Source organism: Oryctolagus cuniculus, chromosome 10, assembly GCF_051225735.1.
Source record: "Oryctolagus cuniculus isolate XC-2025 breed Fujian yellow rabbit chromosome 10, ASM5122573v1, whole genome shotgun sequence".
NCBI classification, from domain to species: domain Eukaryota; kingdom Metazoa; phylum Chordata; class Mammalia; order Lagomorpha; family Leporidae; genus Oryctolagus; species Oryctolagus cuniculus.
This window is the reverse complement of record NC_142876.1, coordinates 21,609,252-21,633,403: the sequence shown is the minus strand read 5'-3', so window position 1 is coordinate 21,633,403 and position 24,152 is coordinate 21,609,252. Positions and strand designations below refer to the sequence as shown.

Below are 24,152 nucleotides of genomic sequence, written 5' to 3'. Positions count from 1 at the left end.
GGAGGGTGAACCAACGGCAAAAGGAAGACCTTTCTCTCTCTGTCTCTCTCTCACTGTCCACTCTGCCTGTCAAAAAAAAAAAAAAAAAAAAAAAAAAAGTTCCAAAAATTTAAAAAAAAAAAAAAAATAAAGCTGATAAAAAGAAATAGCTAAGTATAAGATTATTCACATACTGTATTACTTTTAAATATCACTTTAAGAAAACCTGATTTTTAATTAAAAAAATCAGAATGCTTGTCTCCCTGATATTAATTGATTCTTAACATTTAGACATTTGTTCTTGACTATGACTGATAGTTGAAGGACCTTACATATTTGTAATTTTTATTTTTACTTCTCTGGGAACAATTTTCATTAACTATGAGATGCTTTATTTAAAGGTTTATGAGTTTAATTTGAAAGGAAATTAAAGAAATAAATATTGAATTAATTGACAGCTTTGTGTAATCACATACAAAGCAGTCATGTAGTTTATTTATAAATGGTATTGAGTGGCTAAAGCTAAATGTTTTTCCTTATTCTCTTCCCACTGGAGCTGATTCTTTTTTAAGTAAAAGTGGCAGGTGCAATAACAGTACTTTCCTCTCATCTCTGGCCAGGATTCACCTAAGTTTTGGTAAAGAGTGAAAATATACAACAAATGAAACCATCTGCCACTCCCATCCAACTAGCCCCTAACCTACCATTGGGAACAATGTGGAGGGGTCTAGGAACCAGCCCCTGGCAGGGCTCCTGCTAGGCTACATTTCAGAGTGTTAAAGTATATCCTGTCAGCACACATTTTGCAATGATTCTCTCCCCAGCCAGTCATATGGAGATCAAAGAAGCTTTTAATTTGTGTTTAGTTACTCTTAGAGAAACCATCCACCATGTCCCACAATAGCTGTTTAAAAAACAAAAAAACCCACATATGTATGTGCCTTTTGGAAATCTGAAATGGGCTTAACCTCTTCAACTGCTAAATATGAAAATACTCATCCCTTCTTGCATCTCCTTTCTTTCTATTTTGATAAAATTATCATTATGGAAAGATAAATATGAACAGAAAAGATTATTGTGCTTTTTGCCAGTGATTCTTTGTACCAATTTTCATTGTTTTAAAAGAAGCCTTTCAACTAAAAGCCTCTTTAGAAGATGGCTTAGCATATTCTCAATGGGAATTTTTATGTCAGCATGAAACTTGAAGTTATAATAAGTTAATGGTATTTTCAGTGATACTGTTTTTTGTTGGAATTTTTAAAAATCATAATTTTTGTAAGTATATTATTTTGTTTATTTTTACAGTTAAGCAAAAATAATAACTAAGTATCATATACTTCAAAGGTGACTTTCCAGGGTTGTAACTGATACACATCTGTCACACAACAAACTTGCATAAATAATTTGTCCTTTGTTAGGTTTGTGAACCGACATCTGCTTGAATGACAGATGTCAGTGCAGTTGAGATGCAGTTTAATTTGGGGGTGTTAACCTAAAAGAAGCTCACATTTTAATCATCTGAATTTGAAAAACAAATGTGCCTATTGCCATTAATAGGATTGACTCCTTCCTTGAGGAAGAAGCATGAACCTGCACAACTAACAACCATTTGGCTATAGCTTTCTGTGGTATGATCTGTGGAAAGATCTGAAAATTAGTCATTGTGACCATTTTGTGGGCCATTGTGACCAGTGAGAAAAGATGTCTATCGATTAGCAATGCCTGACATTTCAAAATAGCCATGTAGAAAAATGTTATCGGATTTATTAATGTTTCTCATCAGCTGTAATCACCAACAAATTTCAGTAAAAATGTCACATGCTGAATCTGCTTAACAATTTGCTATTGTGAAATTTTAAACAAGTTTTATAGCCTGTAATTTTGATTAGTATATTAAAAATGTCACTTTATCAGGTCATTATGAGTGGACTTTAAGAAAAAAATGGGAAAAAATAAGTGAAAACATAGCTTTTAGAATTGTTCAGGTCTTGAAGAATTTAGATATTTTTATTGAGATGAGATTCATATAATCATTTTTAAATGGATATTTGATTTACTTTTAAAAATAAGAGGACATTAAGAGCTGACATACTGCTATTCTCTAAGTGATATAACTATATGTCAGTATAAAATGAAAAACTAGTAAATTTCTCTTTAGACAAAATTCTGATATACATTAGCCTTTTCATCTTAATAACCAGAATTAGGAACAAACATTACTATATTATGATGATATACAAAAGAAAACTCTGCAGTTACATGAATTAATTCTAAGCAACTCAACAAGCATGTAGCACAGGAACATATGCTAAAATTTCCATATCATTGTGACTTTATTTTGCCTGCCTTTTACTTTTTTATACTTGTTAGCATGGTCTTTGATCTTTATTTAATTTCATTAGTATCTTATATTAAAGCAGAGGTATACAGCTCAGAGCAAACTCTAGATTCTGTAGTATCTAACAGTGTGTACTGATTGTACCAAACTTGACCTAACCACCTTGAAATGATTAACTGATGAGGAAGAGGGAGGTAATTAAATATAGTTTTCCTTAACAGTTTTGGATGTCTACTGCTAGAGTAGGAATATAAGGACCTGAAATACTCAACTTCTACTGCTTTAAATTTCTATATTTTTATATTCATTTAATTTTGGTCCTGCACATCCAGCAATATGAACATCAATAAGGTCCCCATAGTAGAAGACTTTTAAAAAGTATTTATTGGAGGCTGTCATTGTGGCACAGTCAGTATTTGCTACCTGTTATGCTGGCATCCCATATGGGTGCTGGTTTGAGTCCCAGCTGTACCACTTCTAATTCAGCTTCCTGCTAATGCACCTGGGAAAGCAGCAGAAGGTGGCCCAGGGAGACCTGATGAAGCTCCTGGCTCCTGGCTTTGGCCTGCCTCAGCCCTAGCTGTTGTGGCCATTTGGGGAGTGAACAAATGAAAGGAAGATCTGTCTTTTTCCCTCTCCCCACTCTTATCTCTCCCTCCCTCTCTAACTCTGCCTTTCAAATAAATAAGTCCTTTCAAAAAAAAATGCTTATTGATTAAATTATTTGGCACTAATTTTAATTTTGATGCAAATACTCAAAAATAAGAAAAAAATTATACCTAGATATATTTTAAGGTCATACATGAGTGCAGATTCTTATGAATTAAATTTGGAATCACTATACTATTTTTTTTTCTCTCTACTGTATGAATTTGACTATATTTGACCTCATGTAAGTGGGATCAAATTAGTCTCTGGCTTTATTTCACTTACCATAATGTCTTCACAGTTGATCCATATTGTAGTTCACATGAGTTTTTTTTTTTTTAAGATTTATTTATTTATTTATTTGAAAGGCAGAGCTACAGAGACACAGAGGCAGAGAGAGAGGAGAGAATCTTCCATCAGCTGGTTCACTTCCCAAATGGCCACAATGGCCAGAGCTGAATTAATACAAAGCCAGGACCCAGGAGCTTTCTCCAGGTCTCCTACATGTGTTCAAGGGTCCAAAGACTTAGGCCATCTTCTACTGCTTCCCCGTGCCATAGCAGAGACCTGGACTGGAAGTGGAGCAGCTGGGTCACAAATCCGTATGAGATGGCAGCACTGCAGGTGGCAGCTTTACCCGCTACACCACAGTGTGCAGGCCCCTTCTTCCTTTTTAAGGGTGAATAATATTCTATTATATGTATAAACAATGTTTTGTTTGTCCATTCATCTTGTAGACAGTTGAGTCCCCTCTGCCTTTTAGCTATTGTGAATAATGAAGCTATGATATTGTAACAATGTTTTCAGTTTTTTATACATGTATGCAAGACAGAAGATTTTTAAAAATTATTGACTCAGTCTTAACTTTTTTAAAAGATTTATTTATCTATGTGAGAGACAGAGTTGCAGAGAGAGAGAGTTCCATTCCCCAGATGGCTGCAATGGCCGGAGCTTTGACAATCCAAAGCGAGGAGCTAGGAGCTTCCTCCCGGTCTCCCATGCAGGTGCATTGGCCTGAGGACTTGAGCTATCCCCCGCTGCCTTCCCAGGCCACAGGAGAAAGCTGAATAGGAAACAGAGCAGCTGGGACTGAAACTAGCACCCATACAGGATGCCAGCATTGCAGGTCGTGGCTTTACCTACTATGCCACAGCGCCGGCCTCCTTTTTTTTAAAAAAAGAAGTTTGTTTATTTATTTGAAAGGCAGGGTTAGATCTAACTCTGCCTGTCAAGGAAGAAAGGAAGGAAGGAAGGAAGGAAGGAAGGAAGGAAGGAAGGAAGGAAGGAAGGAAGGAAGGAAGGGTTAGAAAGAGAAAGAGGAAGAGACAAGAGAGAGAGAGATCTTCCGACTGCTGGCTCGCTCCTGAAATGGCCACAGTGGCTGGAGCTGAGCTGATCTGAAGCCAGGAGCCAGGAGCTTCTTCTGGGTTTCCCACTTGGGTGCAGGGGCTCAAAGACTTGGGCCATCTTGCAGTGCTTTCCCAGGCACATTAACAGAGAGCTGGATCAGAAGTGGAGCAGCTAGGACTCAAATCGGCCCCCTTATGAGATGCTGGTGCCACAGGAAGCACCTTTACCTGCTATGTCATAGTGCTGGCCTCTAGTTTTAACTTTTTAAAAAATAGGTACATAATTTCTGATGCTTATGTTCAGTGTTATGTATTATAAGAATTAACTTTCCCCATTGTAATACTTTTTCTTCATTTATACAAGATTTGCTTTTCTATGATTTGTGAAGTTTATTCCAACCTACTAAGGACAGTCACAAAGAGATTAGGTTGTAAATGGAGATAATATTATGATTATCCTTTCCGCATCTACTTTAGAAAATATAATTTTAGGCCGTTAGTCTTGAATTTATTGTTTTAAATTTTAAACATGTATGATAGTAGAAAAAAAGACCTACAGTTGTGTGTGTAGCCATAGGGTAACCTTGCAAGAGTTCAAACAGCCATGGCCATTCAAGGCTAAAGGCTGCTGATCCCCGGGAATGAATGATTTATTAAAGGGAAAACAGATACACATAGGTTGACAGAAAGAATTAGAACTGAGGAACTAGCAAGACTTAAAATTGTTATGTAGTGATGCTGATTTTAAGATGGTGTTTCCTGCTGTATTTTCCTCTTTTATGGTTGTAAAAATTTGGGCATGGAGTGAGTTGATCTAAGGAGTCCTAGCTTATGGAATTATACTAGGGACTTTCAAAAAGAGATCTTTGCCCATCAAGATTTTCTCTTTTAATAATACCTTGATTAGTTGTCTATGAAAAATGAAAGTTTTATAGTCTTTTTATTTTTTACAAAACCTTTATTTTGAGTATTTTCTTATTCTGTAATCTTATTTTTATGAAGAAAATAAGATGTATGGAATCTAATATATGTGTTTTTTAAAAATGTCTTCCCCCATACACTACAGTAGAACTTATGAAAAGTAAATGTGTAGTGCTTCCCCAGAGATCATAAATCCCTGTGTATCAAAAGGCAGATTATGGGAATTAGAACTGTAGTGTGTTTCCTTAAATCCAATCCACATTCTATCCCTGAAAACAGGATTCAGATTATTAGTTGGTGATTTACATTTAGAAAACTCATTTTTGGCTGGCGCTGCAGCTCAATAGGTTAATCCTCCACCTGTGGCACCGGCACACTGGGTTCTAGTCCCGGTCGGGGTGCCAGATTCTGTCCTGGTTGCCCCTCTTCCAGTCCAGCTCTCTGCTGTAGCCCAGGATGGCAGTGGAGAATGGCCCAAGTGCTTGGGCCCTGCACCCGCAAGGGAGACCAGAAGCACCTGGCTCCTGGCTATGGATCAGTGCGGTGTGCCAGCTGTAGCGCGCCGGCCGCAGTGGCCATTGAGGGGGTGAACCAATGGAAAAAGGAAGACCTTTCTCTCTGTCTCTCTCTCTCACTGTCTAAACTCTGCCTGTCAAAAAAAAAAAAAAAAAAAAAAAGCAAGCAAGAAAGCTCATTTTCATGTGTCTTCATACATTCGTAGCTCAGTATTAGATGTAAGTTTCTTTTTTGAGTAACTGCATATATGCTTTTCAAAGCAGGAAATTTGAAGATTTTAGATTGACTTTTCAAAACTATCAGAACTTTGTGACATCTTTACAAGGAAAATTTAAACAATGATTTAATTAGAATTCAAGTTTATGGAGGGTAATATGTTTGTTATTCTGCATTTGAAAAACTGGTAATCTGAAATAATTAAAATAATATTTAATAGTGTCCCTTCAAAATTTGTGCATTTTTAGGTAACATTACTTTTTTGTTTTTTTTTTAACTTCTATTTAGTAAATATAAATTTCCAAAGTACAGTTTATAGATTACAATGGCTTTTTTTCCCCATAACTTCCCTCCCACCTGCCTCAACTCTCCAGTTAAAAGACACAGATTGGCTGAATGGGTTAAGGAACAAAACCCATCTATTTGCTGCTCACAAGAAACACATCTTTCCAACAAAGATGCATGCATACTGAAAGTGAAAAGCTGGAAAAAGATATTCCATGCCAACAGAAATGAAAAAAGAGCAGGCGTAGCCATCTTAATATCAGACAAAATAAACCTTAACACAAAAACTGTTAAGAGAGACAAAGAGGGGCACTATATAATGATTAAGGGATCAACAGGAAGATATAACTATTATCAATGTTGTTCAGCATTACTTTTTTTTAAATGTTTATTTGTTAGTTATTTGAACTGCAGAGTTACAGAGACAGGAGGAGAGACACAGAGAGATCTTCCATCTGCTGGTTATTCCCCAAGAGACCACAATGATTAACATTACTTTTAACAAAGACAAGAAAAAAAAAAAAAAAAAAACAACTATTCCTCAATAGCTAAGACAAGGGCCACTCAATCATCCCTTTGCGAAGTGTCAATTTCACTGCTACATTTTTCACTTCAGGTGCTCTATTAGTTCCATAGGTCAGGGAGAATATATGATATTTGTCCCTTTGGGACTGGCTTATTTCACTAAGTATGATGTTTTGCAGATTCATCCACTTTGTTGCAAATGACTGCGTTTCGGTTTTTTTTTTTTTTTTAACTCTGTGTAGTATTCCATAGAGTACATATCCTATAATTTCTTTATCCAGTCTTTGGTTGATAGGCATTTAGGTTGATTCCATATCTTAGCTATTGTGAATTGAGCTGCAATAAGCATGGGGGTGCAGGTAACTCTTTTATTTACTGATTCTATTTCCCTTGGGTAAATTCCCAGGAGTGGGATTACTGGGTCATATAGTAGGTCTGTATTCAGATTTCTGAGGTATCTCCATACTGTTTTCCATAGTGACTTTACCAGCTTACATTCCCACCAACAGTGGATTAGGGTACCTTTTTCCCTACATCCTCTGCAACATTTGTTTTTTGTTGATTTCTGTATGCAAGCCATTCTGACGGGGCTCATTGTGATTTTGATTTGCATTTCCCTGATGGCTAGTGATCTGAACAATTTTTCATGTGTCTGTTGGCCATTTGGATTTCCTCTTTTGAAAAATGTCTGCTTTTTTTTAAAGGTTATTTATTTATTTATTTATTTGAGAGTTAAAGATAGTGAGAGGGAAAGACAGAGAGAAAGATCTTCCATCCATTGGTTCACTCTCTAAATGGACGCATGGCTGGAGCTATGCTGATCTGAAGCCAGGAGCCAGGAGCTTCTTCCCAGTCTCCTACATGGGTGCAGGGGCCCAAGAACTTGGGCCATCTTCTACTGCTTTCCCAGGCCATAGTAGAGAGCTGGATTGGAAGAAGAGCAGCCAGGACTAGAACCGGCACCCATATGGGATGCCAGTGTCGCAGGCGGAGGATTAAGCTACTGCGCCATGGCACCAGCCCCGTCTGTTTAAGTCCTTTGACCATCTCTTAACTGGGTTGTTTGTTTTGTTGTTGTGGAGAATCTTGATTTTTTTGGATATTCTAGTTATTATTCCTTTATCAGTCTTATAGCCTACAAATAATTTCTCCCATTCTGTCAGTTGCCTCTTCACTTTCCTGAGTGTTTCTTATGCAGTATGGAAACTTCTCAATTTGATATAATCCCATTTGTCAATTTTGGATTTGATTGCCTGTGACTCTGGGGTCTTTCCAAAGAAATCTTTGCCCATGCCAATGTCTTCCTGGCTCAATTTAGGTAGCTTGTATGTGTCCAGGAATTTATCCATTTTTCCTAGATTTCCCAGTTTGTTGTCATATAGCTCTTTGTTGTAATTTCTGATGATTCTTTTTATTTCTGTGGTGTCTGTTGTTACATTTCCTTTTTCATCTCTAATTTTGTTGATTTGGGTCTTCTCTCTTCTTTTGTTGGTTGGCCAGGCCAATGGTCTATCAATTTTGTTTATTTTTTCAAAAACCAGCTCTTCATTTTGCTGATCTTTTATATTTTTTGTTTCAATTTTATTGATTTCTTCTCTAATTTTGATTATTTCTTTTCTCCTACTAGTTTTGGGTTTGGTTTCCTACTTTTTTTTTTTCCTAGGTCCTTGAGGTACACTGATAGCTCATTTATTTGGTGCCTTTCTAATTTCTTGATATAGGCAGCAATTGCTAAAAGCTTTCCTCTTAACACTGCTCTTGCTCAATCCCATAAATTTAGTATGTTATATTGTCATCTTCATTTATTTCCAGAAATTTTTCAATTTTTTGAATTCCATTTCTGGCATTTCTTCAAATACTTTATCTTCACATTCTGATATTGAAGTGTTGTATTCTTTTGAGGGCGTCATGTTGTCTTCCTTATTCTTGTTTCTTGAATTGGTACATTTGTTATTTGGTATTTATGGAGACACTCGTTGCTTCTTCGTTTTTTCACTGTGGCGGCTTTTTTCTTTGTACTATACCTCTGTAGATTAGTGGAATTTCTGCTTTCAGTGAATATTTAGAGGCCTGTATTGGGTGTGGCCAAGAAGCTCTGTTCAGTTCCTCAGGGTGAAGGGAGCAGTAAGGTGACACCCAGGTTTGGCATGATATATCTCCTCTTTTTCTTTTATTTCTTTTCTTTTTTTTTTTTTTTAGCATATTGTGGTTAATTCTGCTCACTTGAGCTCTTCTCTTCAAAGGAGACTAGTGCTTGAGTGCTATCCCCGATGGGTATAATACTCATCCACTGTGCCTCAAGGACCACACAAAGGATCAGTGTAGCCTTCAGTGTAAGCTCACGTTCCCCAGCAATGTCCTTCACCATGTAACCAGGGAGCCCTGAGCGTGTGGAGCCTTCCACAGTGACTGCCCAAAGTCCTGGCCACACCGTGAACCCTCCCACACAGCCTGTTTTCACAGTTCCCACAAATGAGCACCCAGCTCCCTGTCAGTTCTCCTCACCAGATTCAAAAGTCTCCACTTGGCTGATTGCTGGGTGCAGACACAAGCTGGCACAGCTGTTAACGTATGTCCAAAATGGCGCCTGCTCTCTATTGGCTTGTTAGAGGACACCGTTGCAGGGTGATCAGGGAGAGAGAAACATGGCCCTCCTTTTTTTTTTTCTCCACTAATTTGCAAGTACACTATCCCCCACGATGCTCCAAGCCAGGTTCCCCCTAGGCTCTCCCTGGAACTTTATTGCCAGTGGCTTGGGCTACTGCAATCTGTTCTCACCTCCCTCTCCAATGCTTGTGTGGAGGCTCTTGGCTGCTGGGGTCTTGAGTTGTGGGCATCCATGCCTTCCATGTAGGTCCACTGTGTCCCTCTAACTTGTGTAGAGTTTCCTCTGCCATTTTCTCCCTAACTCTTTCCTGAGACTGACTCTCTCCACTTTTTTTAAACTATCTTCTCCTAGACTAGAGCTGTAAGCTCCCTCCCTACTACGCCATCTTAATCCCCTCCTAATTTTAATTAATTTATTTATATAAAGAGAGCAAGTTTCATATATTATGTATTTCATATATACAGTTTTAAGAGCATAATGATACTCCCTACGCTACCTCCCTCCCTTTCTTGCTCCCATCCTCTCTCCTTCCTTTTGTTATTTTTTCTTTTAATTTTTACAATGATCTACTTTTTTTTTAAGATTTAAAAAAAATTTTTAAAAGGAGAGTTACAAAGAGAAAATGGGAAAGAGAAAGAGAAATATCTAGATCTTCCATCTGCTGATTTACTCCCCAAATGGCCGCAATGGCCAGGGCTGTGCCAGGCCAAAACCAGAAGCCCAGAGTTTCTTCCTGGTCTCCCAGATTGGTGCAGGGGCTCAAGTACTTGGAACATCATCTGCTGCTTTCCCAGTAGCATTAGCAGGGAGTTGAACTGGAAGTGGAGCAGCTGGGTCTTGAATCAGCTCCCATAAGCGGATGCTGGTATCCTAGCTGGTGACTTAACCTACTACACCACAACACTGGCCCTGGTGTACTTTCAATTTACTTTATAATTGCAAGCTTAACCCACCATTAAATAGATAATTCAACTGGTAGTAAGTTGAAAAACTACTCTTCTTCAGGAGTATAGATAAAGGGTACAAACAATAATCAAATCTCGAAATGTCGATTTTGCTCATATGCATTATAATTTTTTGTACTCTGTATATTAGTTACCACAGTATTGTCAAATTTATACCTTTTTCTTTTATCTAGTGCTTTTAGGATCTTAAGAAATTCTTCCTACATGAAAAAAATCATCTACATTTTCATTTAAAAGTTTTTAAGTTTTGCTCCAGACAATAAGTGCTTAACCCACTTATAATTGGTTTTGTATATGTTGTAGAGTTCCAATTTCATTTTTTTAATGTTTGAAAACATCATTTGTGTTGTATGTAACTATATCATTGTTGAGAACAGTCCTGTGTACAAATGTGGCATAATCTATTTATCCCATTTCTTTTTTACTTATAACCATTTTATGATCTATGATATATATGTATCTTACTGTCTTTCTCTCATATTCTACCTGTAAATTTGTCACTGTATAATACCATGCTGGTTTAATTGCTATAGCTTTATAATTAGTCTTTTACCTAGTAGGGCATATCTTTCCTTTTTTCTTCTCCACAGTGTCTTTGGTTATTCTTGTCTCTTTGTTCTTCTATAATACATTTTACAGTTGAATTAATTATTCATCACAGGCTGTGCTGAAACACAACAGCCTTTCCCCTTTGTGCACCTGCTTCTGTAAAACTCATGACTTTGAGAGCAGACTAGAATATCTACTCTTTGCAAATAAATGTATTCCAAAGAGAGGGGAAGGGGCTGAGCTCATGACTCATCCATCACAAAAGCTACTGTGGTACCTCTGGGAAGCCCAGAGTGAGAGGTGGGGCAGGAGAGCTCAAAGAAAAATATCTCCAAGGAAACTGGAGGGATTGTGGATAAGACCTCCTTGACCTCCAACAATTTTCTAAAATTTCTAGGATTGACTTTGCAGAGCAGTCCATGGATCTGGACCATTCTGAGTGCTCTGACTCAAAGCAGGTGGTGTTTTGTATATATTTATTTTGTGGGAGAAGTCAGTGTCCTTTGTTTTGAAGATCATACCATTTCTAAAATTTGTTTTATTTAAATAGGAATGATCCACATTATACTTAACTAAAAGGTTTAACAATCCAAATTTCTAGGCTATTTTTTTCTAGAATTACCAAGACTTCTTTATATTGATAACTTGTATAACAATGTATGAGCAGCTTTCTGTCTAAAATTTCTTTAAGTAAACAACACTTGAAAGCAAGAGTTTGATGCCGCTTTATCATCCTCCCTTCCCTTTCACTGGTACTTATTTGAAAATTAGTGATTATTAGCTGAGCACAGCTATCCCATAAGTTTCACTTATGGCTGTCTTCCCCCTTTCTGAAACTTTTATAACCCAGAAAGTGAAAGTTGTGTAATACGAGGGAGTTGTCTGCTTTATAATTTCTAATTTTTTCCTGTCGGCTTGAGCCAGCAGCGAGTATCCTGTGAGAATGTGTCAGTCTCCCACAAGGAATGAGACATAAATTCTGTGCATGGAATTGGCCCCACAATACTAAAAAGCTGTATCAGTTCATTGTAGAACATTCCTGAGGAATTATTTTCCTTTTGAGGCTGTAGGTAAGACTTCTTGGTTTGCGTTTTTAATACTTGAGTGGAAGGAAAGTACCAAATATAAGCAGTGGTTTATGATTGAGCAATTTTCCTCAGGGGATGAAACTCTTAGTGGGCCAGGAATACATCGGCTGCATGAAGCTTTTTTTTAAGATTTATTTATTTATTGAAAGTCTGAGGTAACACAGAGAGAGAAAGAGAGGCAGAGGGAGGGGGCGTCTTCCATCCACTGGTTCACTCTCCAATTGGCCACAATGGCTGGAGCTGCGCCAATCCGAAGCCAGGAGCCAGGAGCTTCCTCCAGGTCTTCCATGTGGGTTCAGGGGCCCAAGGACTTCTGCCACCTTCTACTACTTTCCCAGGCCATATCAGAGAGCTAGATCGGAAGTGGTGCAGCTGGGTCTCGAACCAGCGCCCATATGGGATGCCGGCACTGCAGGCAGCAGCTTTACCCACTGTGCCACAGCATTGGCCCCAAGCAGCATGAAACTTTAGGCACACACTCACACACACATGCATACACATACATGTTTTGGCAGCACAGAATCTTGACACATACCAACACTCACATATCTACATGTGTGTTATCACACACACATACTCTAAAGCACCAGGAATTATGCTCAAGGAACATGGGGATAAAAGCCATAAAATGGTGAGTCCCACACAAGCCTTTGGATGCTCCTGAGTGCCTCCAGGAGAGAACCAGTTCTGACTCACTAGGCTGTCTCAGTTGGTCAGTTGGAGAAAGTGGGAAGGGAGCATCTACATTTTCTGTGTTTCCTTCTCTGTCCCCAACATCTGCTGCATCATGAGGTTTTCCCAATGATCTCTGTTCGGGCCTCTCTCTCTCTCCTTTTCCTTGGTAACATATCCAGCCTCTCAGCATTACTTGCCACCTGACCAGGAATAATTCCAGCTTTCTCTCCAGACCTCACCTTTCTGCTGAGCTCCAGGCTTTCATTTTCAGCTCCTTGCGAAAGATATGTCTTCACCTGGATATCCCAGAGATCCTTTCAGCTCAATTGTGTTTAAACTGAGATTTTCTTAGTGGCACCATTCACCCAGATTGGAAACCTTAAAATCATGTTTTCAGCCAGCACCGCGGCTCACTAGGCTAATCCTTCGCCTGTGGCACCAGCACACTGGGTTCTAGTCCCGGTCGGGGCGCTGGATTCTGTCCCGGTTGCCCCTCTTCCATGCCAGCTCTCTGCTGTGGCCTGGGAGTGCAGTGGAGGATGGCCCAAGTGCTTGGGCCCTGCATCCGCAATGGAGACCAGGAGAAGCACCTGGCTCCTGGCCTCAGATCAGCGAGGTGCGCCGGCTGCAGGGCGCCGGCCGCGGTGACCATTGGAGGGTGAACCAACGGCAAAGGAAGACCTTTCTCTCTGTCTCTTACTGTCCACTCTGCCTGTCAAAAAAAAAAATCATGTTTTCATTGTTCACTCTTTTTTTATGCCTCTTAGCTCTATTAAGCACAGAGAAACTGCACAAAGATTTGTTGCTGTATAATATCTCTTCTTCATTGTCACCACCGCTACCCTAGTTTGAGGCTTTTAGCATCGGTTGTCTCTCATATCTGAATTCTATAAAATGCGAAGTTATGAAATTGATCTTCCTAATAATCACCATATGATTCAAAATTTTTCCCTGGCTTTTGATTGCCTTTAGACTGTAATTTAATGTCCTTTGACAGTTTGAGACCTCTGTAGTCTACAACTACGTATTCTAACCTTCATGCCCACCGATTGCTTCCATCTTCTCTATCTTGGGCCAAGTAAACTGGATCCTGTTTCCCACATATCACTAGAACTATTCTGCCTCCTTGCTTTATTCATTACTTGCTTTATTCATTAGTTCAATAAATATTTGTTAAGCATCTGCAGGCCACGCTTTGTTCTAGACTTTTGAGCAACATCTGTGAACAAAATGACAAATATCTCAACACCTGTCTTCACGGAGCTGCATTCTAGCAGGTGGGAGATGTTGTGGGGGAGGAATTTGCATACTAAATTAATGAATTTTAATATTATCTTAGAGGGTGGTCTTGCCATGGTGAAAAAATAAAAGAAAGTAAAGGGGGGGATTAGTCGGGAGCAGGAGAAAATGGGATGTGGTCAGGTTGGGTCTCTATTCCTGTTATGATTTCCTATTGTTTAGATGCACCCTCGTTTGCTCCTGTCTAGTCTGAATGATTGGGGACCAATAGGGAATGGCACCTCTGCTATGAGGCCCTCCATTCTCCCTGCTGAGGCCAACTTCCTCTGAATATCCGTCTCGTTCTTGTTGCCCTTGCTTGACATCAAGTATTGCTTTCTTCCTTGAGTCTCAATTATTTGTTCATTTATCTTTGCTTCCTATTAAGCTTTGAGATCCTTTTAGAGAGGGCTTATTATACCTGATTTTTATTGTTGCTGTAAGATGTAGTTAACAGCATTGGATTTAGAGTTAGTCTGCCTTGGTTTATGTCCTGGGTGCATCGCTTACTACTTGTGGTCCTTGGGTAGCTTACTCAACCACTGTTGAGTTAAAAATTGTTGTTTTTTCTTTCTTGTTAATTTTTTTAAAGATTTATTTATTTATTTATTTATTTAAAAAGTGGTTACAATGAAAGAGAGGGAGAGAGAGAGAATCTTCATCTGCTGGTTTACTACCCAAATGGCCACAGCAGCCAGGGCTGGACCAGGCCAAAGCCAGGAGCCTGAATCTCCATCTGGGTCTCTTATGGGGATGGCAGGGCCCCAAATACTTGGGCCATCTTCTGCTGCCTTCCTAGGTTCATTAGCAGGGAGCTGTATTGGCAGCAGAGCTGCCAGGACTTGAACCAGTGCTCATATGCGCTGTGCCACAATGCTGGCCTCTTTGCTTCTTTCTAAAGTTGATTTTTTTTTTTTTTTGTGCTGTATTTTCTGTATTGCTCTTTTGTTTGTTTCTTATTATTACTACACTTGATAATTTGTATTTGTGCATTTGCTTTCCCTTCCTGAATATAGTGCAAGAAGGCAAAGCCATTATCTGTTCTTATCCCCTATTATTTCCTCCTTCCTATTTTGAACGAGTGGATGTTTATCAGTAAAGCAAAAATGCTCTGTACCTTAACTGAATATGTAAACTACACCAGTGTAGGAGTGATGTGCATTAAAAATTTGTGACCACTGAACAGAGTTTTCTACTGATGCTTCTAAGAATGACAACAACAAAGAAGAATATCCCTTTTCACCTAGTTCCTACTTAGTATTATCCTGTTAGTCTGGCTCTCACACTTAATCTACTTTCCATCCTCTTCCCTGAAAAATCATATAGACATTCTCCACTAAAATGTCTCCACGTTTGTGGATTTAAAAGCATTGATTTTTGTAAAGAAAAATGAGTAAACAGTTATAAGATATTTTATCAATGTAAATACAGGAGAAGTATTTTTATAATAATGGATAGTAGAAAATGGAGGTTCCACACACTCCTTCATTGGATTTCTGCCCTTGAGTGTGTGGTAGTTCCTGGAATGGCCGATGGCCAGTCCTGGTTCTCAGCCCATCATTGCCTGGAAGTGCAGACTGATGGCTTCCCAGCTTCCAAGAATAAGTGACTGTTCTTGAGGGAACACTAAAATTAATCTGTATTCTATCCAAATTCTTATAATCATTAATACTTTATAATCATTCATCTGCATATGTTTTAACTATGTAATCATGAGTGGATATTTCAATACAGTTACTGTTGAACACTGATGTGAAAAATGTGTAAAAATTTCCAAAGAACTGTAGCTCATCCCAGCCAAAGCCACATGGTTCCGTCTTACCACCCTTAAATTTCATCTGTGTTTACATCTGTTTACAAAATCTGAGCATTCCCTCCCCACCACCAACCTAATGCTTCAGTGCTCCCTTCTAATAAAAAAATCAATATAAGCATCCAGCACTCACGAGCAACCCTATAATAATAAACCAGAGTACATGCAATTGAAAAAAAATAATTTCAGGAAAAAACCAATTAGGATTGTAGCCAACCACACTCTTTCTTAAAACTAGATGTTATGCAGTTATATCTTTTAATTTTATGAAGCCTTTTGTTTGAGATTTTTTTAGTCCTACTTAAAAAGCATCTTTGTTAAAATGATGTGCTTGATGTTCCTTCCCTTCAAGCAATTAATGATAGAGTCAGTCTGAGAACTTCTAAATTAAGATGTCTTTAAGTCTCTGACTTAATTCAATGTTATAGTTTTTTTCTCTCTTTATTTGATGAACATCTATAACAGAGTATATGCATACAAAATCAATATTGTATCAGATAGTATTGTGTGCCAAAAACTGTATCTTTAAAAAAAGTATATCTTTTACTGTCTTAAAAATACAGTTTTCTAATTTCTGTGCTGTCTACTCTGTTTTGCTAATTTTCCATTGCACAAATTTTTGCATTAAAAATTAAATGCACTTAAAATACAAATTCCTTATATTTTTGCAAATGTATTTGTAGGCAAAATAGTGAAAGTACAATTCACATTATTCACTCTTTTACTGATCTTTGATGGTTGCACTTTGATAAATAAATAGATCATCTAAGATTCAATAGGCCAATTGCAGCATATAATAGCTATTCAGAGGCAATTAAACTGCCTTTTTTCATGCCGGCATGTGAGCCGCCCTTTCACAACCTTCAACTTGATTCGTGGTGATTCAAAATTAACTTAAAAGTCTTGTTTGCTGACAGCTTAAAGCTTAATTGACTGAAAGCCAAATAGAGTGTGTTCTGTATTCAGCACTAAGGCTATTGATAAAGCCATGTGTAAATTGTGCATGGTGAAAGACAGCGATTGGGCCTCCTGTTCTTGTATTAGTCCACAACTTAGCATTGCTGCACAGTCAGAATTGCTTTGTCAAGTCTTTTATCACACCAGGTTAACTCTCTCTGGAGTTGCTCCAGCAGCAGAGCAGTCAAGTATTGAGTTTCTTCAACACTGTGGGGCCTGCTATAATTCTGTTACTTATTTGTGGTTTCATTTTTTTCTTTAATATAGTATCAGCCTTTCATTTCTGAACAGGCCTGTTGATAGCATCTTTCAAGAACCTACTGATTTTCTGTATTTGTCACTTTAGGAATGAACACGGTCTTTAGGTTTAGAGGTTTTGAAAAATATTTTAAGAAAAATAAGTATCATAATATTGATTTGTCTCTCTTATGAAAATTAAATCTAGCCATTTTGAGCACTTAATTAGGATAAGAAATGCATGCTTAATAGCCTTGAGAGTAATGCAACTATTATTTTCCAACTGCAATTAAATTATTGGCTTCTTTCAATACTTTTACACAAAAATATATCAGTGATTATTGTACCTCATAGACATGTACATTTCTTTTTGTAAATTGATGTGTAACTGGTAAATGCATTGAATTATTAATATATGTAAGTATATACTACAAAATTTCTTAGTCATGCCTTTTTACAAATAAGTCTGTATGCAGTTGAATAGAAAGTCAGAGATTTGCACATAAATATATGTTAACCAAGAAAGAAAAATTCAGAGTGAAGCTAAAGTAATTTTCAGAAGTACTTTATTATTCTCAGCAATTATGTAAAATATCTTAGAATTCTGTATACTTTCATTTTTTAATGTGAAGATTTTGATCTGATGTTGATTTGATAACTAACAATTATAAATCCATCATTTAATGCATCTTGAAGGTATTTCATAATGTTTATGTTGTAATTTCTGCTTTTTGGAATAACTAAATGAATGGTATTAAATTTATTTGTGATGAAATGTCCTTTTCATTTTTTGTCTTAATTTTATGCAGTCAACTCAAATTCAGCATAGAAGATTTATTATGTTTTTGAAAAATTTTCTTATTTACATGTTTTCTATGTTAAATAAATATTTGAAATGTGATGAAGCTTAAAATCCCTATTTTATATTCTTACATCATAGTGCAGCTATTTTAGTTTTAAAGCAAGCAAATTAAAAATATAAAATGCAGTTCTGATAATGAAAAAATGATTATGAAAATATTTTCAATATGTATTTCAGATTATACATAATGGCATTAAAATATAATCTGCATTTTAACCATTTGCATGCAGAAAATATATTTTTATTTTCTTTTTATTTTAGCATCAGACTTGGAATTGGATATGGCTTTATCTCTTATTGATATTCTGGTAACCATGGCTATCTAATTTTACCTGCCTTCCCATTGATTTCCAATAAAAACCTACTCTATTTATAAAGAATCAGGATAAGTTGCAACTTAGTTTCAAAATGACTATAATTTAAAATTGTGCGTTATTCCTACATACTTTTCAATAAAATTGTAATCATGCGTCAAAATGTAAAATCCAGGAGAGTACCATTTTATTGAAGTTTCACCTATACCCAGTGAGATTTGAGAGCCAAGAATGAATTGTTTTTATTGATTATGTTTTTGTATTAACAGTTAATCTAACATATCTTTAAAGGCATGAATTATTTGAAAACAACATTTTGTTTCTTTTTCATAACATACTTGCTTAGTATATACAAAACAGTTGTATGGTTAGATAAAATTCTTATTTTTACCTTTTTAGAAGAGATTCAGTTTAATTGTAGGTATAATAAATTGATTTAGTTTCAACTTAATTTAAAAATTGCCATGATAAAGAAACAAACCATCTGAAAATTTAGGGAAAATGGTATAAATATTGATTGCATAGTCAGTAAGCGATTAGTAGTAAGATATTTTTGGTGTAGAATTTGAAAGGGATGAAAGCACTTGCCTAGGCTTTGCTGACTCTTGGCAGCACTGTTTTATGGATTAAAAAATGAGAATGTACTGAGTCTCTGAAAGACTACCTCCTTGAGGAAGGTGAGACCAGAGTCAGTTTCTGTGGTGCTAATTTTATAAATTGTGTACTTTTCAAAAACTACATTTCCTGAGAAATGATTATAATAGAAAGATTTGTATTTTTGTTACAAAAGTGAATTCTCCAAACTTTTCAGATTCAGGGCCTCTGAAAAAAAGTGACTGATTTATATTCACAATGTTTGTGCTGACTTTGTATAGTTCCCTCTTCTCTTGTTATTTGTATATTAGACTTTTTTACATAGATAGATGAGTATTAGTTTTCCTGTTTGTCTTGAATTTTTTCCAAAGAAGTTTCTCCTTTTTCATAATTACTAGACTGATTTTATGTTTTATTTGTTTGTTTGTTCGTTTTTGCTATTTGATCAGTTCTGAGGACTCATTGATGTCCCTTAACAAATGAAAAGAAATGGCCATTTAAAAATCTCAATGTTTCATATAATTGGCCGCTTAACCAATAAAAATCATCTGTTATTTATGTTAGGATATCTAAGAGAAAAATGAAAAAAATCATAGATCAAATGGGCTGGTGATTAGAATACTGGAAAATTTTTAAATATTATGGTTTACACAATATGTATTTGGAATTTTAAAGTACTAATAGCTAAAAGAATACTTTTATTTTGTAGTTTGTTATCTAAATGCTTCTGGGAAAATGTCAGATGTCATCCAGTTAAGTAAAATTTTCACGTAATGCCATGACTCTCATTTAGGCTGAAATCTATATTAAATAAATTGAAAATAAGTTGTAAAACTGTAGATGAGGTCATAAATACCAGGGCATGTATTTTTGTTTCAGCTTTTAAAATGAAGAAGAAATTAATATCTTGCAGAAATGACATTTTCATTAATATTAGCTTGAAATTGAGAAGATTAGTGTAATAACATATAAGAATTAACTTCTTATAAGTATAGAGAAAATTACCTTGACTATCAAATTTATTCATTTGCTTCAGTAATATTACTAAAGTCATTCTGTGTTATTTATTTAACTTTTCAGGTAATAGAAAGAAGATAAATATGTCTTAATTTTTTCTCTCAACTTGGTAATATCTAGAATAGTACAATGTCCCTGATAATGGATATTCTGCAGTTGAGATGATCATATGCTGAAATTAAGATAGGAACAGCATTGATGAAGCAAGTATTATTTTAAAATACATTCAGAATTGCAACTAAAACTACCCCTGATGAATTCTGTATTGCAATTTACTTTATTGTACTTATATGTGACACAGAATAATATATGATGCGAATGGTAGGAAAGACATCGGGTTTTATTTGGGTATAGTATCCAGTAAAGAGTTGACTGTAGCTTGTGAGGTTAGCCATGTTCTCCAAATGAGACTTACACAAACACTGATGTCCTCTTTACTAATTATCGGTATCCATTGTTCTCTAATCCAGTGGTAAATATGAATTAATATTTTGGAACATTGTTGATAAAAGAATACATGGTTAAACAGAGTGACTGAAACATTTTGAAGTGCTAATGAGTACTTACTTGGTAGTCTATACTAACGCTTTAGTGGATGCTGAACAAGTTTAGATGTTAAGCTTTTTAGGAAGAGTGAATGATGGCTAATGATTATTTAATGACAGATCTCTGGACTGAAAGGCATTTAGCACTCAAAGTATACTGCAAAGCCTATCCCTCAAAGCTTCAGACAGGTTTATTTGGTCTCACCTTGAATAGAACAGTGCTGTATTGATTTCATTGGTGTGGATTTAAACACACTATCGGCTTAGAATAGCACCACTATGCAGTAGAAAATGATTGTCTTAACCCTTATGGTGACTCTTAGCTGTTTTCTCATATTATTATGTGAACCTCAGGAAGGATCATGAATTTTTTTCCAGTATTTGCTGTTCGGTATGTGATTTTGGAAAATACTATGCATGTGTGCTTACACTCATAGTAAATGTTTTCTTCTGGAAAAGTTTATTTAGAAGTAACTAAAAACTTAAATTTACCTTTTGAATGAATGGGTGGTTTGTTTTTTTTACCCACATTTGTATATATTTGAAGGAATTTTTCTTTTGTCAAAATTATTGATATTTCTGTGGATGACATGCTGATTTTGTCACTGTACTAAGTTATTTAAGTATTTGATCTTTGGATGGTAATGATATTTATGTGCAGTACTTTGTGTTACTTTTAGTATGTTTCAGTATCCCATATGTATATTCCATGTAAAACCAATTTAATAGTTACTTCATATGCTTGATAGAATACCATCTCCCAGTTTTCCACATTTTTAATAGCCTAATCGAAAAAAATCTATGTAACCTCATTAAACACTATACTTATTTTATTAATAAAATACTATTCTTTTCTAATTATACATTATGTTTGCTCATTTTTTAATGAAACATTTCATATTATAGAGACTTTGAAGGTGCCTCCAATTAATCATTCTACTAGAGATTCATTTTGGAGCATGTATTTTTTTTCTCTAGTACTCCTACTTTGATTCACTTATACATATGTATATAAATAATACATGGCTCCTTATATACATATTACATGAAGAATTAAGCTTTTGAAATGTTGTTGCAGGCAGGTGTTAAATGTGTTAAATATGAGCTAGTTCCTTTGCAGTGAACACTGGGTGATGGGCCAGTGCAGAGTCTACAGATTGATTTGGATGACGTTGCGCAGAGTCCCCCTCCTCTGTGCCCTTTACCTTGTCACGTGGATACTTAACCTGCTTACCCTGCCTTATCTGTAAAGTACGCGTGTCGGTTTGCTTAGAAATGCTCTCTGATCGCCTTTTCACCCTAGAATTTTCCCCAAATACTTCCCTTATAAAATAGCAATTCCTTTTGTAAAGGCATTTGGAAAATGACTGTATTAAACATACAATTACATCATTAGAGCAAGTACACAGTTAGTAGATTGTGTGAGGCACCTTCAGTAAGCGAATTGATTTTGTATGGGCCTAGTATTTTTCTAATTATTTGAAAGATAAACTTAATGTCATTCTGTTGTTTTTTAAAATGGGGAAATTTTTATCTTTGCCATATTTTGAGAGGTTCCCCACATAAGCAAATGTTGCTTATCATTTGAGTATTTTGTAGAAATCAAAACATTCTTTAAAGTGTTAGAAGAATGATTCATTTATTTTTCTTTTGCTAGTAAGTGAAACAAGTTACATGTGAGAGAAGTGTGCACATGTTGAATTCCTGCTTTGAATTTTTTCATGTGCCTGTGTGAATCCTTGTGTGGCGATTTATGATTCTGACTCCAGCGGGTTTGTGGCAGTGGTGGTAGTTAGAGTTCTCAGTAAATTTTATCTTCTCTCAATATTTTCTTTCCCCTCCCAAAAAGGCTCAGAGCACTGAGATATAGTACAAGCCATCTTGAGCATGAGTGTTTATCCAGCATCAATACATATGCATTTTATAGGTTTTAACATAGGAGAAAAACTAATTTTTTAACTTTTATTTAATAAATATAAATTTCCAAAGTACAGCTTTTGGATTACAGTGGCTGTCCCCCCTCCATAATTTCCCTCCCACCCACAACCCTCCCATCTCTCGCTCCCTCTCCCCTTCCATTCACATCAAGATTCATTTTCAATTATCTTTATATACAGAAGATCAATTTAGTATATATTAAATAAAGATTTCAACAGTTTGCACCCACACAGAAACACAAAGTGTAAAGTACTGTTTGAGTACTAGTTATAGCATTAATTCACATTGGACAACACATTAAGGACAGAGATCCTACATGGGGAGTAAGTGCACAGTGACTCCTGTTGTTGACTTAGCAAATTGACACTCTTGTTTATGGCATCAGGAATCACCCTAGGCTCTTGTCATGAGTTGCTAAGGCTATAGAAGCCTTTTGAGTTCGCCAACTCCGATCTTATTTAGAAAAGATCAAATACAGAATGAATTAGGATGAAAATTTAAAAACTATCAACTCACAGCTCTGAACTAGCCTAAAGATTTGAGAAAGTCAGGGAAAATGTTGAGGAAGTCATTCTTTTATCATGCAGTGGAAACAAATTTGTTTTTTATTTTTTTTAACTTTTATTTAGTAAATATAATTTTCCAAAGTACAGTTTATGGATTACAATGGCTTTTTCTCCCGCATAACTTCCCTCCCACCCGTACCCCTCACATCTCCCGCTCCCTCTCCCATTCCATTTGCATCAAGATTCATTTTCAATTCTCTTTATATACAGAAGATCAATTTAGTATATATTAAGTAAAGATTTCAACAGTTTGCACCCACACAGAACATAAAGTGTAAGATACTGTTTGAGTACTAGTTATAGCATTAATTCACATTGGACAACACATTAAGGACAGAGATCCCACATAAGGAGTAAGTGCACAGTGACTCCTGTTGTTGACTTAACAATTTGACACTCTTGTTTATGGCGTCAGAAATCTCCCTAGTCTCTTGTCATGAGTTGCCAAGGCTATGGAAACCTCTTGAGTTCGCTGACTTCGATGTTATTTAGACAAGGTCATAGTCAAAGTGGAAGTTCTCTCCTCCCTTCAGAGAGGCCTTCTTTGATGACCCGTTCTTTCTACTGGGATCTCACTTCCAGAGACCTTTCATTTAGGTCCTTTTTTTTTTTTTTTTTTTTCCAGAGTGTCTTGGCTTTCCATGCCTAAAATACTCTCATGAAACAAATTGTTTTTAATAAGACATGCTATTTAATAATAGCATGACCTCTTAGAAACCTGAGTGTCTGACTACATACATGGATAGGTTCAAACATTAAACTTTTCTTGTAGTGTTCATTTCAGGAGTAGAAGCTTTTCTAAATCCATAATTGTAACAGATCAGTGAGTTGGATATCCAGTAATTTTAGGTGGATGTGCTAAGTTACACATTGAAAGGCTGTGCAAAAATCCCAAGCCCAAAGCCTGGTGTATGGAAAGTTGGCAACTCAAATCCAAGTTCTAAATGGGATTAACTAATTAATGGGAAAAAATATAAAATAATTACATGAAAGAAAATATAAGTAATCTTTAATATCTCTCAATGCTTATTTGAGAAGGTAGATAGTGAAAGAAATCATATATAAAGGGTTGGGGGAAGGTCTGTGGGAAATAAATTGCCAGAGTAAACGAGTGAATTTGACAGAATTATCTCCATCATAAAATGAAGAAATGTAAGATAATTTTTAAATCTTCTTAATAATTATATAGGTACAACATTCATGTCTATACACATAGCACATAGCATAAAAATAATGAAAACCTAAAGATGGAAAAAGATCAGAAATGTAAATTCTGTGTAGCTTATCTAATAGTGATTCAAGCTTTCAACTTCTTCAAGCTCTTCATTTCTCTGGAAGAATGGGCATTAGCCACTTACCAACATACATA

The 24,152-nt window shown here is 36.2% G+C and overlaps 1 protein-coding gene across 6 annotated transcripts in view; it reads left to right on the top strand.

Moving 5' to 3' along the window:
• The window catches only part of WDR7 (WD repeat domain 7), a 377,439-nt gene that overhangs the window by 181,829 nt on the left and 171,458 nt on the right, over nucleotides 1-24,152 (top strand). The window lies entirely within an intron of this gene.